This window comes from Nelumbo lutea, chromosome 1, assembly GCF_056320005.1.
Source record: "Nelumbo lutea isolate HS-2025 chromosome 1, American lotus-T2T, whole genome shotgun sequence".
NCBI lineage: Eukaryota > Viridiplantae > Streptophyta > Magnoliopsida > Proteales > Nelumbonaceae > Nelumbo > Nelumbo lutea.
Genome location: NC_142684.1, coordinates 165,959,472 through 165,973,332, shown reverse-complemented (window position 1 = coordinate 165,973,332; position 13,861 = coordinate 165,959,472). Strand labels below are relative to the sequence as shown.

Here is a 13,861-nt window from a genome sequence, read left to right as displayed (position 1 = left end):
CCAAGGGATCACCACTACACAAGAATCAGGGTCTCAATAACTGAAAGGGGAAGAGCAGCTACAAAGTAAATGAAGAAACAAAAATCTTGAAAGCCTAGATGGGCTCAACCCCCCTCCCCCCCCCCCCCCCCAAAAAAAAAAAGGTTTGCCTATTGTAAAACAGACAGCCAAAGAGCAACATTTCAGTACAGAAGTACAATTGCCTCCCTACCAGTAACAAAGGTTGGGCCGAACCCTTGTGGTTGATGTGTAGATCAATGCTTGGGTCCCATGCCATACAAGGAAGCCCAACTGGGCAGCAGTTTGGAAGGCTAAGTGAGCACTTTTACTTATTGGGCCTAAAGCCCATTTCAAACTGGGCTAATCTTGCATCTGCCCACAGTCCTTGGGTGTTGTTACAAGGTGGTTTGGCCCAAGGACCACTTAGTGTAAGTGTTGGGCCCATAGAGTCCATGTGATGGGCTCAGGGGTTCACTGGGCTATCCAATGAATTCGACTAGGCCTTGTAACAAAGGCTGGATTGAACCCTTGTGGCTGATGTGTAGATCGATGCTTGGGTCCCATGCCATACAAGGAAGCCCAACTAGGCAGCAGTTTGGAAGGCTAGGTGAGCGCTTATACTTATTGGGCCTAAAGCCCATTTTGAACTGGGCTGATTTGATCAGTTAAATAAAGGGGCGAATCTGAGATTAGAATAGTAGATAGGATAGAGTCTTACCCTATCCACTCAGAGAGCCTAAATCTAAATACAAATTCAAATCTGGAAACCTCCTGATAAGATTAGGAGAGGGCTGATCTAATCTGCAGATAAGATAAGGGTTTATCCTTATCACTTAAGGGGAATTCAGATCCAAATATGATTTGGATCAGCAACTCCTAATAGGATTAGGAGCTGATCCCTTTTAAGGTTATAAAAGAAGGAAGGGGTGGCAACCTATTAGAATATCACATTCTCATCTACAGAGAAGAGATTACAGAAGAGAGAAAACAACTTCCAGTAAGATTGCATTGATTTCTCCCTATCGCCTCCTTCCTACTGTTGCCGCCATTACCAGTGCATCTCCACAACAATAGGAGTGATCAAGATTGGATGTTGATATCAGTCCTTTGTGAAAGGGCTGATTGGAAGTCGTGCTCACGTGACGTCCACCTGATTCTTGTGAAGGATCTGGTTCTTTGGAAGAACACTATTGATTCTGCTCCATCCTTTATTGCGCCATCTTCAGTGGGACTAGTCTTTGGTTCCTACCTTAGGCGTGAACACCTCCATTGGGAGATATTGTTTCTCTGTATCAGGTATATCCCTCTTCTGCTTCTGTTTTCAGATCTGGTTAGATTTAGGGTTCAAGATTGATCATTGAAAATGCAGATTTTCTAAAACAGTGAATGTGATTCCCAGATGAGGAGAGAGGAAATTTTTGAAATTTCGCCCAACCTACCTGCAGGGTTCGGCCATCCATATGATGGATCTCTCATCACTTCAGTGGTATCAGAGCCCAAGTTCAAGTCTTGAACCGAATTAAAGCAGATCTGAACTTGCGCAAATGGGCAAAAGCATTCTACCCGATTTGCACAGATTATGGTGTTTTTGGAAAATTGTTTCCCAGAAAAAGGGCGAATGGTCTGAAATTAAATTTTATAAATCTGAATTTTATTTAGAATTGTTCTTTATAATTTTATTGATTTATGGGTTGTTTGTACAACTAGAGATCGAAATCTTGATTGGTGCAGAAAACTGCGATTTTGTAGTTTCTTGATTTATTTCTTACATTTGGTCTGTAAAATAATTTTTTTTAGACTGAATGTATAGGATTCAATCTGATGTAATATTAATAAAAACTTTAGGGCTTCTATTTTATTATTTTTGGATCGAAGATGGTGGTGCAGGAAGGAGATTTCGCATATGGGAATATCGCTATCTGCGATTTGCAATTTATAAAACCGCATTCTGTGATCTAACATTTGTTTTGTAGGATGTGATGTGCGAACAACCCTCCTTGACTGATTCTTGCTTTTCTTTGATCATTGTTTAATTTCATATCAGTTTCTTGGATTAAATCTTTAATTAAAGATCAAACCCTAGACCCAATCGAACCAGATTGGTCCAAACTGGTTGGACCGAATCTAGGGTTCAATCAAGACTGATTGTCAGCCCTAATTTCCCACTGATGGGCCTAAGGATTGATAATTAATTAAGAGTTTAATTCGGCCCAACCTGTAAGGCCCAATTTTATATTGTTAAAACTACTAAAAGCCCACTTTTGTAGGAAAGCTATATGGGCCGAATTGCTTAACCCTAATTCGGCCCATATACCTAGATAATGTTAATTGTTAATGTTATAGATTAAAATGGGCTTTAATTATAGGCTATACAGATATTTAAGTGATTGGATCAATTTATCCCTACATGTGATGTATGGATGTGTAATGTGCAACGTTCATGGGCCATAAGTACTTGGCCCATGCAGATACAATAGTGGCTCTTGCGCATACCATGGCTGAATGCACATCATTGCCATGGTGTCTCTAAATATCATTAGATGATCTCCCTTCATGGTGGGCCCCACACCTCCTAAAGAGGATACATGTGGAACCCTAGCCAATTAGGGCCCACTGAAATTTGGCTTTATGAAAGTCAGTGGGAGCCACTCTGGTTTGACCTAAACTGAACTAGGGCGTAATTCTTGTTCCCTCCAGCAATATGAGTGCATGTGATAGGGAGATTCATATGATAAACTCTCTAAAGGCCTTCCATCATTAGCATGAAAATGGGTCATTCAGTAATGAGGAAACGCACCAAAAAATGGGCTATCCATTTGCTGTTGGATTTGTCTGAGTGTTTCATAAGATGATAGGGCCGTCACAGACCGACGTGGGAGGGGCTTCACCAGAAAATGGGAACTCTCTCATGGTACCTTGGCGTTCACGAATATGATGGGTAAGCACTCACTAGAATGAAAGGTTTAACCTAAAATAGCTATGAACCTTGTCTGACAGAGGCCAACGGGAAAGCTCATATGATGAGTGGATATGATCCTTCACAAAAAGGTGGAGGGGTTTTTCAGCTGAAACAGTTGGCTCTATGCACCCTATGTGGTTTCCCACATTTCCAGAGACAAGTCGCTGTCTCCGTCACTGAGATAGGAGGGAAATCTTAGAGATGAACAAATGGGAATGGAACATAGATTAAAAGCCATATCTATGTAATGAACATGAATCAAATTAGTTTGTGGACTAATGTTTGCTCTTTTATCAGAAAATGGCAAATGAACAATTTGCAAAGCTTCTTGACGACAACAAGCTTAAGGGACCAAACTATGCTGACTGGTATCGTAACCTTATGCTGGTCTTGACCTCTGAAAAACTAGATAAGGTGGCTAAGAATCCTGCCCCGAATCATCTAAGAGATAGGGCTTCTGAGGCCTGGAGAAGAGAATACCAAGAATGGGAGGAGAAAAACTCCCTTGCCCGTTGCTATATCATTGCCTCGTTGGATAATCCAATACAGAGGCAATTCAATCAGATCAAACTTGCCAATTACATATTGGACAATCTTAAGACAATGTATGAAGAGCAAAACCGTTCTACTCGACAAAATGTCATGAAGCAGTTCATGACCGCGCAGATGTCCAAGGGCCAACAAGTTCACGACCATTGTCTTTGGATGATGGGCTAAATTAATGAACTGGAGGCTCTTGGATCCGGGCTGGATCTGGTAACCCAGATAGATGCTACTCTCAACTCTTTGCCTCCGTCCTTCAATCCATTCATCGTGAATTACAATATGAACAAGTTGAATGTCAGCTTGCAGGAACTCAACAATATGTTGCAGAGGGCCAAAAATTTGATTAAGAAGGATGAGCCCATTACTATGCTTGTTGAAGCAGGCAAATCGGAAAAGAAGAGGAGGGCAAAGAGAAAGCCCTAGAAGAAGGCCACCAAACCCAAGAAGCAGATGAAAGACAAGGCATCAGATGCCTGTCACTATAGCAAGCAGACTAGCCACTGGAAGAGGAATTGTCCTCAATACCTGGAATCCAAGAAAGGTAATCTCGAATCTTGTGTCATTGAAACCAATTTGTTGGTAGCTTCTACGTCCTGGTGTATTGACTCCGGGGCTTCAACTCATGCGTGTAACTCACTGCAGGGGTTCAAGGTAAGCAAAAGGCTGAGTGAAGGAGAAGTAACGCTTTACTTGGGGACTTCTGCAAGTGTTGCAGCTGTGGCCATGGGAACCGTAGAGTTGATTTTTAAAGAATGAATAATTGTACTTAAAGATTGTCTTTTTGTACAGAATTTAAGAACAAATTTGATTTCTATCTCAAAACTGTGTGCGGGTGGTTATTCTGTCTTCTTTAATAATACGGTTACTATTAAAAGAAACAATAGATTCATCTTATACGGGGAACTAGAAAATGGTCTCTATGTTCTACATCCTTCTCTAGAAACTAACATAGCTGAAACTACGTCAGCTGATATCCCCAAGAAAAGAATTCGTGATATAGTTAATCCCATGTGCCTGTGGCATTACCAACTTGGCCATATTGGTGTTCACCATATCACAAGGCTGGTAAAGGATGGTCATTTGGATTTTTTAACTGTAGAAGATCTTCCCACTTGTGAGCCTTGCCTTCATAGTAAGATGACAAAACGGACATTTAACGGTAAGCCTGAAAGATGTACATGCATGCTTGACCTTATACATAGTGATGTATGTGGTTCCCTAAGTGTTAGGACTCATAACTAGCATATGCATTTCATTACATTTACCGATGATTATTCTCGGTATGGTACGTGTACCTAATGAGACATAAGTTTGAATCCTTTGAAAAGTTCAAAGAGTTCAGACAAGAGGTCGGGAAATAGTTAGGGAGACAACGGGATAGTATCAAAGTTGACTTCTCCTGCTACACCACAGCTTAACGGTGTTTCAGAGAGGATGAATAAGACCTTATTGGATATGATCCGATCACTTCTTGTACACTCAGAGTTACATCCTTTTTGGGTTACGCATTAGAGACTACGATATACGTGCTGAATCGGGTTTCAACCAAATCGGTTCTGAATACTCCATGTGAACTTTGAACCGGAAAAAAACCAAGTGTCAGACACTTGAAGATTTGGGGTTGTCCTGCGCATGTTAAAAGTACGAGTGCGAATAAGTTGGAATCCAAGACCAGTCGTTGCCTATTCATAGGCTACCCAAAGGGCTCTGTGAGTTACCTATTCTATGACCCAAGTGATCAAAAGGTGTTCTGCAGCCGAAATGCACAGTTCTTGGAGAATGATTATATCCTAGACTCACGTCATCAAGAAATAGTTCTTGATGAGGAGAGCTCAGGGTCAATGGGAGGTGTCCCATAGGTTCCAGGTATTGACCAACCTAGAAGATCTACCCGGGTATCTAGGCCACCAGTCCGTTTTGGCTATGACCAGGATAGTTACCTAAAGGAAGCCTTGATTAGTGAGGAGGATCCCATGACTTATGCGGAAGCTATGTTGGACATAGATTCCCTGAAGTGGGTAGATGCCATGAGAACTGAGATAGACTAATGGAGACCAATGGAGTCTAGACTCTAGTGGATCCGCTCCCCGGGGTAAAAGCAATTGATTACAAATGGATGTACAAGAGGAAGAAGGGCCTCGATGGTAAGGTTGAGACCTACAAAGCTCGTCTTGTGGCGAAAGGGTATACTCAAAAAAAGGGCATCGATTATAAGGAAACCTTTTCGCCTGTGGCCATGGTTACATCTGCCCACAGTCCCTGGGTTTTACAAGGTGGCTTGGCCCAATGACCACTTAGTGTAAGTGTTGGGCCCATAGAGTCCATGTGATGGGCTCAGGGGTTCACTGGGCTATCCAATGAATTCGACTAGGCCTTGTAACAAAGGCTGGATTGAACCCTTGTGGCTGATGTGTAGATCGATGCTTGGGTTCCATGCCATTAAGGAAGCCCAACTAGGCAGCAGTTTGGAAGGCTAGGTGAGCGCTTATACTTATTGGGCCTAAAGCCCATTTTGAACTGGGCTGATTTGATCAGTTAAATAAAGGGGCGAATCTGAGATTAGATTAGTAGATAGGATAGGGTCTTACCCTATCAACTCAGAGAGCCTAAATCTAAATACAAATTCAAATCTGAAAACCTCCTGATAAGATTAGGAGAGGGCTGATCTAATCTGCAGATAAGATAAGGGTTTATCCTTATCACTTAAGGGGAATTCAGATCCAAATATGATTTGGATCAGCAACTCCTAATAGGATTAGGAGCTGATCCCTTTTAAGGTTATAAAAGAAGGAAGGGGTGGCAACCTATTAGAATATCACATTCTCATCTACAGAGAAGAGATTACAGAAGAGAGAAAACAACTTCCAGTAAGATTGCATTGTCTTCTCCCTGTCGCCTCCTTCCTACTGTTGCCGCCATTACCAGTGCATCTCCACGACAATAGGAGTGATCAAGATTGGATCTTGATATCAATCCTTTGTGAAAGGGCTGATTGGAAGTCGTGCTCACGTGTCGTCCACCTGATTCTTGTGAAGGATCTGGTTCTTTGGAAGAACACTACTGATTTTGCTCCATCCTACACTACACCATTTCAGTGGGAGCAGTCTTTGGTTCCTACCTTGGGCGTGAACACCTCCATTGGGAGATATTGTTTCTCCGTATCAAGTATATCCCTCTCCTGCTTCTGTTTTCAGATCTGGTTTGATTTAGGGTTCAAGATTGATCCTTGAAAATGCAGATTTTCTAAAACAGAGAATATGATTCCCAAATGAGGGGAGAGAAAATTTTTGAAATTTCTCCCAACCTACCTGTAGGGTTTGGCCATCCATATGATGGATATCTCATCACTTCAATATGCAATAGGAAATATGACATTATTGTCATCATTCCCTACAACTGTGATTATTATACCCCCTATTGCACCAATCTTGTTGTGGCAACCACCCAGTCTAATAATCTTTCTACAGCCATCCAAGAATTAATCCCTTGGACCTGCAAGGCATATGAAGACTCTCTTGAAAACCCCAAATGTGTCTTATTCTAAGGCAAGTGGGCTATGTAGCTTCACAACAAACCTAGGGTTGTTTGCAAGAAAGGTTGAATAGTACTGCATATGATTCTGCCAATGAGCCCTTAATCCTATCAACAGCCTTAAGCTTAGCCCTATATATTTTCCTCTCGGAAACATCTACCCTATACATTCTCTTGATTTCAGACATAAGCACATGGCTTGACATGTTAGGATCAACCCTTACTGGCCCTTCAATCTTTATTCATAGTCATGTATTTGTTGCCTCCCTATTTGTAGTTGCCCTCAAACAACTATATGTATCATTGAGGGTCTTCACTATGAAGCTACCTCCATCGTGGCTAAAGGATGCATGAATCCTCTAGCCACAGTCAACTACAAAACAAACCCCAGTAAATATACTCTTCTCATTTTTCTTTCTTTTGATCTCTATACCCTCCACCACACAATATTGCCTCAATGTTTGCCTAAACTTTTTCATATTGCCAAACTCCATACCAACCCAAAATCTTGAATTGGAAAAGTCAAAATCCCTTGTATTTCCACAATCCCTTGGACTATCATACTCACTAATAGGCTCATAATCAAACAAATTAGCACCACCACTATCATGTACACTTTCATTACCACCATCTTGTACACCTTCATGATCCCCACCATCATCATCTGAACCCTCATGATCCTTCCTGCCATCATCAGAATGCTCATGATCCCCAACATCATCATCTGAACACTCATGATCCCCACCATCATCATCTTCTTAATCTTCACCATCATCATCTTCATAACCCTTACCATCATCATACAAACATTTAAATTCCCCATCATCAGTATCATGATAACCATATATATCATCACATTCCATCCCCTCATCGTGGCCATGGCTATCATTAGCTATACCTCCTTCAACATCAACTACATAATAGTCAATACCATCATCATCATCATCATCTTGCAATTGGTCCTTTCCCTTGCCACTGCACCCATCATCCATACTAACACACTTAGCTTCAGTATAAGTAGTATAGAACATTATCTCACGGAGGTTCCTATGGGTGGCAAACATTACCATCACATCATTTTCACAACCAAGAACACCTAAATGCTCATCTAACTCCCATCCTAATATCTTGTAGTTGATAATCACCATGCTTTTAGGAGGTAAACCAGCCAATGATCAGAAGTCATTCAAGATGTCTAAATAGCATATTTTGTCACTATCCACATTATCTACATGTCCAACCTGACCATTTACATATGATAATTTCCCATCTATGGTCTTTCAATGACCACCATAATTGATGATGAACATGTATCTACTCCCATCTATCACCTACATTGTAGATATGGACAAATATAGTTACAATATGCTGATTATAAGCTACAATTATTGTAGTCTATAAGGTACACTATAAATGATTATAAGCTACACAATATGCTGATTATAAGCTAATATATCCACATGATTATATACATTCTTGATCTACATACAACATACGCTACACTATAACCTACACCATAAGCTACACAATAAGCTATACTATAACCTACACCATAATCTACAAAATAAGTTACACTAACCTATACCATAAGCTACACTATGAGCTAGACTATAAGCCACATTATAATATATAAGCATATACAAGCTAAAACATAAGCTAAATTCCCCATCTATAATATCCCAATCATGGGCCCTACATTTATTTACTGGTATTGGCAATTTCATGTGGAAATAGTGTTTTAGACATTTTGGTGAGCACCTAGGTCCGCATGTGAATCCCATGTGTATGAATTAAAGCAAATACATGGTTCCAACACACCACATAAATACCCAGATCTGTGAGTGGTCCCCCAAAACCTAGCTATCTACCTCATTTGCAAGTGTTGTTTTACCCGGACCGAATGGGGTGGGTTTGTCAATGAATCTCTATGAGTGGTCCCCAAAACCCTAGCTATAAAACAATGAATCATTTGTAAGAAAAAAACTCTATGAACTAGCTAAGAGAGAGGACAAATGTCGTCCTTCCACCGAAAAAAATGACGGAAACGCAGACTTTCGTAGTTGCAGCGAAAGTCATGGTAAACAACTTTCGTAGTTTGAGTTTAATCATCGTTCTAGAGAATGAAACCATGGGCATACATGCTAAGCGCTAGCGGCTATAAAAATACTTACCATCGATCTGAATGCAAACTTGACGGCCTGTCTTCTTCTTTGGACGACGCTTGGTTGGGAATGGCGACCACCGTGGTTCCAATGGTGGTGTTGTATTCGCGGTGGAGATTCGGGCTGTGTGGGGGCGGTTCAATGCTGTGCAGGGACAGTGATGAGGGAGGAGAAGAAATGAGAGATAAATAATGGGTTTGGATTGGTGAAATCAATGCTGTGTCCCTCCTCTTCGGACAATGGAGTTCTTTGCTGACATGCGTAAAGTATGATAATGTGGGGACTGGTTTGTTGCTGCTCAAAAACCATGAATATGTTCCTTCTTCACAATTCTAGCCTGAACGAGGAATGTCGACACATTCTTCTATTGATCACCTTGAAGTTGAATAACTTGACCTAGATTTGGGTCCTGGACAATAGTACAATTGCAACAAAATTCCTTCGCCAGATCCTTGAATATTTTGAAGTAACTGAATTCCTTCCTCAAACCTTGCACTGTTAGGATTTTTCGACCATTTCTATGTTGTATATGCACATGCACATACTCCTTTGCCCTAGCGCCTGAGTCCTCAGCCTTTGCCTCTATAAAGGGAAGGAAGGCTGCAGGAATCTGGATGTCGAGTTCAAACATGAACCTTGGATGTTGAAAGTGGAGGACTACAAATGGAGTTTCGAAGGTATGGCCAGTTGAAGAAGAAAGAGATTGACAAGAGAGGAAAAGGGGATAACATGCCGGTAGGGGTAAAATAGGTATTTAGAAAAAATGATTGAGCGATTTATCGTGTTTTTGTCAAATTTTTTAAAAATTTAGAGGATGTTTTTGCTAAAATAAAACTTTAAGAGAGATTTTTATGATTTTAAGAGACTTCAGGGGAGATTTCTGTATTTTACCCTAAATAACATGGAAAACGCCACAAGCCTCCTCATATTTCAAAATCCCTGTGAACCCCCTTCCATGTCATCGCTATAACTTTTTCGGACGAAATTATCTCCAAATATTTGGTCATTTCGAATTTTATACGCTTAACTCACGCCAGTTCGAAGCTAACAGCAGGAGTTTTAATAATTTTTACAAATATTAGTGTTAATAATTTTCCATAATATTGTTAACATTTAAATAATTTTGCTAACATTTAAAATATATTTTTAAAAAATTACATTTGCATTTTGCTCGGTTCATTCTTTTTATGATCGATTTGGGTGTTCTTGGGTTAATTTTTCTTGATGCCATTATAAGGTCAATCTTTTTGTTCATGATCTTCTATTTTTCAGGTAGGTCATGCAAGGTTTCAATTTATTCATAAAATGAACAGAGGGGCTCCGCCTCTTTTTTTTACACATTAAAACAGGGGTTCCGCCATGTTTGTTTTAACGTATTAAGCGTAGCATGCCTCTGTTTTGAAGGGAAAATAGTCTCAGTAGTTTGTTCGTCTAAAAGACAGATCAGTTCGGCAGCGTCGTCTTCATCAGGTATTAATTTCGGATGGCTCCTCCTCTTATTTTTACATGTGAAAACAGGGGCTCTGATATGTTTTCTCATGTCTAAAGAACAATACATTTGGGTCCCCCATGTCCATGTGCGAAGTTTTGAAGCAAATGACCCTGACATGTTGCTATAATCGCTCTATCAAGTAATCACTATAGCAGCGTGTCGGGTTAAGAAGATGCTCTTATATGGGTCAACAGGTCGGGTTTCTTATCTGGGTACTGTGTACTTGAATTAAATTATTGTATTAGCCTATTGATAATTAACAGCCAGTAATTTAATTAATAATAAATTTAATAATCAGTAAAGTAACAATAAATTATTCCGAATTGTTGTTGTCAAGGATGGGCGAGGGCAACAATGTAATTACGCATCTATAGACAAGGGCTAGTTGATGTGTCTGAGGGCTGATAGAGTTGAGGGCCTATAAGTTCGACCTGTGAAGGAAGAAGCATGTCAGAGGCCCCAGGTGTTATCCCAAGGGTGGAGACTCTGACGTCAAGTTAGTTCGTACTGAGGGGGCAGACAAGGCCTAAGTAGAGTAGCTCAAACGAGGTCACCAGGGAGCTAGAGAACTTAGAGCAATAAATGCCAAGATGGCTTACTTAGGGAGTGATGCCACTTATTTATACTTGAACCTGCCTGGAGTTAGTTATGAGTGGACAACCAGGATGCGATCCAGCTTGTGTTGCGTGTTGCTATCCTGGGCCTGCCATGTGCACCTACATCTAGGTGAGGACCTCAGCTTCAGCCGAAAAGAGTGTATCGTCGTTGTTGGGAGGCATTAAGTGGCTTGCTCTGGCAAGGACCTTGGCTTTGGCTTCGGCTTTGCTAGGGAGAGCCTTGCCTTAGAAGAGCAAAGGTGTCAGCCTCAGCTTCGGAGGCCTTCCCTTACTTGCCTTTGTGGCAGCTGCTTCGCTGAGGAGTCCGCCTCTTGAGAGAGTTATGGGGGGTCAAGGGCTCGCTACTTTGCCTTGTACGGGTACAATATGCATGTGCCCCCCAGTTGTGTGCTTTGTAGAAGCTTTGGTGAACTTGTGCGTAGGTCAGGCGTTGGCATTGGGCGCTGCCATGGGTGGTACAGGTGATGGATCATCTTGTCGTGGCTATGCACAAGATGGGTGCTGACATCGACAAGTAGTAGACGTGTACAAGACGGGTCTAGACGCCGAGTATTGACCATATGCGTGATGGGTCTCATTGTCAATTGGCTAAAACCGTACAGAGATGGGCGTCGGGTCATAATCTGGTTGAGTTGACTCTGGCTCAAGAGAGGTGATGGAGCGCAATCTGGCCGGTCTTAGCTGTCAACAAACTCGCCTCTGAGCTAGAGCATCGGGGAGCCTGAAACGGGAAAGATGAGAGAACTCCGGGGGGAACCCGGTGTGATAACTCTGAAGCTCAAGTCAGTAATCTCTCAAAGGCAAAGTGTAGACCAGATAGCGCAAAGTTCACATACCTTGTTTGTTGGGGGCAGGGGGCTCTTATAATCACTTCGCGCACTCGCTCCGAGGCCCTTGTCAGGTCGGGTATGATTACCCTTGCGTCTGTCAATTCGGCCATCGTCCTTTCTACTGGGACAGAACTGTCACTGCCTAACCGTCTCTCTAACTGGAGATGGCGGTGTCAGGTGGCGGTGGCAGGTGGTCGTTTAGAGTGCGGCCGTCAAGCGTCAGATCCCAAGTCAGTCAGGTGCGGTGCCCTCGGGTACGGACTTCCTCAGTGTCAGGCATAGTACGGTTTGTTTGGTTTTGGTGCCCTGAAGGTGATGTGGAGTGGTGAGCGAGGCGAAGTCTTGAGTTTAGAGGTATGTATAGGGCAGGTCAGTTCGGCGAGGAGTATCCCGAGCTGTTGCAAGGCAGGCTAGTTTGGCGAGGTGTATCCCGAACTGTTATAAGGTAGGCCTGTTCGGCGAGGTATGTCCCGAACTGTTGCAAGGCAGGCCAGTTTGGATTACTTTCTGGTTTGGGGCCAAGGGTGAGTTCGGGCCCCTAGTAGGGAGTTTGGTCCACTAGTTTCTCCCCTTGGTGTTCGCGCCTTAGGCTTGCTTTTGTGCCGAGCTGTTGCTTTTGCCACGTGTTGCATAACTGTGAGGTCGGGCCAAATCTTCCTTCATCAAGAGGTGAGTGAACCACTGAATCGGTGAGTGAACCGGCTGACTCGCTCAACGTTGTTTCGTCTTTCCAATGCGAATGACATATGTTGGGCGTCAGTTCGGATTGCTAGGTCGACTCATGGCTGTTGGATCTGAGATGATCTGGGCCGTCCATTTTCTTTTAAATAGGGCACTCGTCGAGAAAGTCTTCATCATTTGCCTTCAAGAGCTTGAACCTTCAAAGACCTCTGCCTTTGAATTTGCTCGCATTTTAAACTTCAAAAGACCTCATTCACTAGGTAAAGACTTAAACTGTAGCCATGTCTTACTCCGACTATGGTCCCCAATGCTTTGACCTCCTTGACCTCTTGGGAGCGAGCTCGCCTTGTACCAACATGTCGGCCAACAGTAGTGAGAGCTATGACTATGTGTCCGAGGGCTCTCACCTGAGGCCTGAGATCCAAGTGTTGAGGGAGAGGACTGCTCCTATATGCTCTAAGTGTAGTTGAGGGGGCGATGATTCTCCTAGGAAAAGTTTCGGGTTGACGAGGCCGAGGGATGGCGAGGGTGCCTTGGGGTCGCCCGAGGTGATGGAGGGTGAAGAAGTCCCTAAGCCAAGCTTGAGGTTGGTGGCCAAGCATGTGATCTAGGGCATAATAATAGAGCGCTTTTCATGCTCTGAGCTGGACAACACACTTAGCATGGAGCAAGTGAAGGGTCTTAATAAGGAATATCACATCCTAAAGGGATATAGCCTTAGGGTCCCTAACATTGGTGATCGGCTGTGGCAACAAGACAAGGGTGAGTTGTACATGCATAAGCATTACCTCCAGTTTGGCCTTAGGTTTCTCCTTCCTCCCCTCATCCCCGAGTTGTTGAGGTGTTTCAACATCTCACTGAGTTAGTTGACCCCCAATGTTGTCAGAACCATTTTCGCCGTGATGGTGATGGATCAGCTCCGAGGCGTTGAGTTGACGATGAAGATCTTCCGGTGCATATTGATCCTGAGGTAGCATCCCTCCGAGGTGGGTATTTATTACTTCATTGGAGGGTGGTAGACAACCTGTCATCCGTGTACAACT

General features: G+C 42.6%; 1 pseudogene; it reads right to left on the bottom strand.

Annotated features, from left to right (window-relative positions):
• Nucleotides 1-9,496: 9,496 nt before the first annotated feature.
• On the bottom strand, nt 9,497-9,829 carry LOC148878944 (protein translation factor SUI1 homolog pseudogene; annotated as a pseudogene).
• Between the last annotated feature and the right edge of the window lie 4,032 nt (nt 9,830-13,861).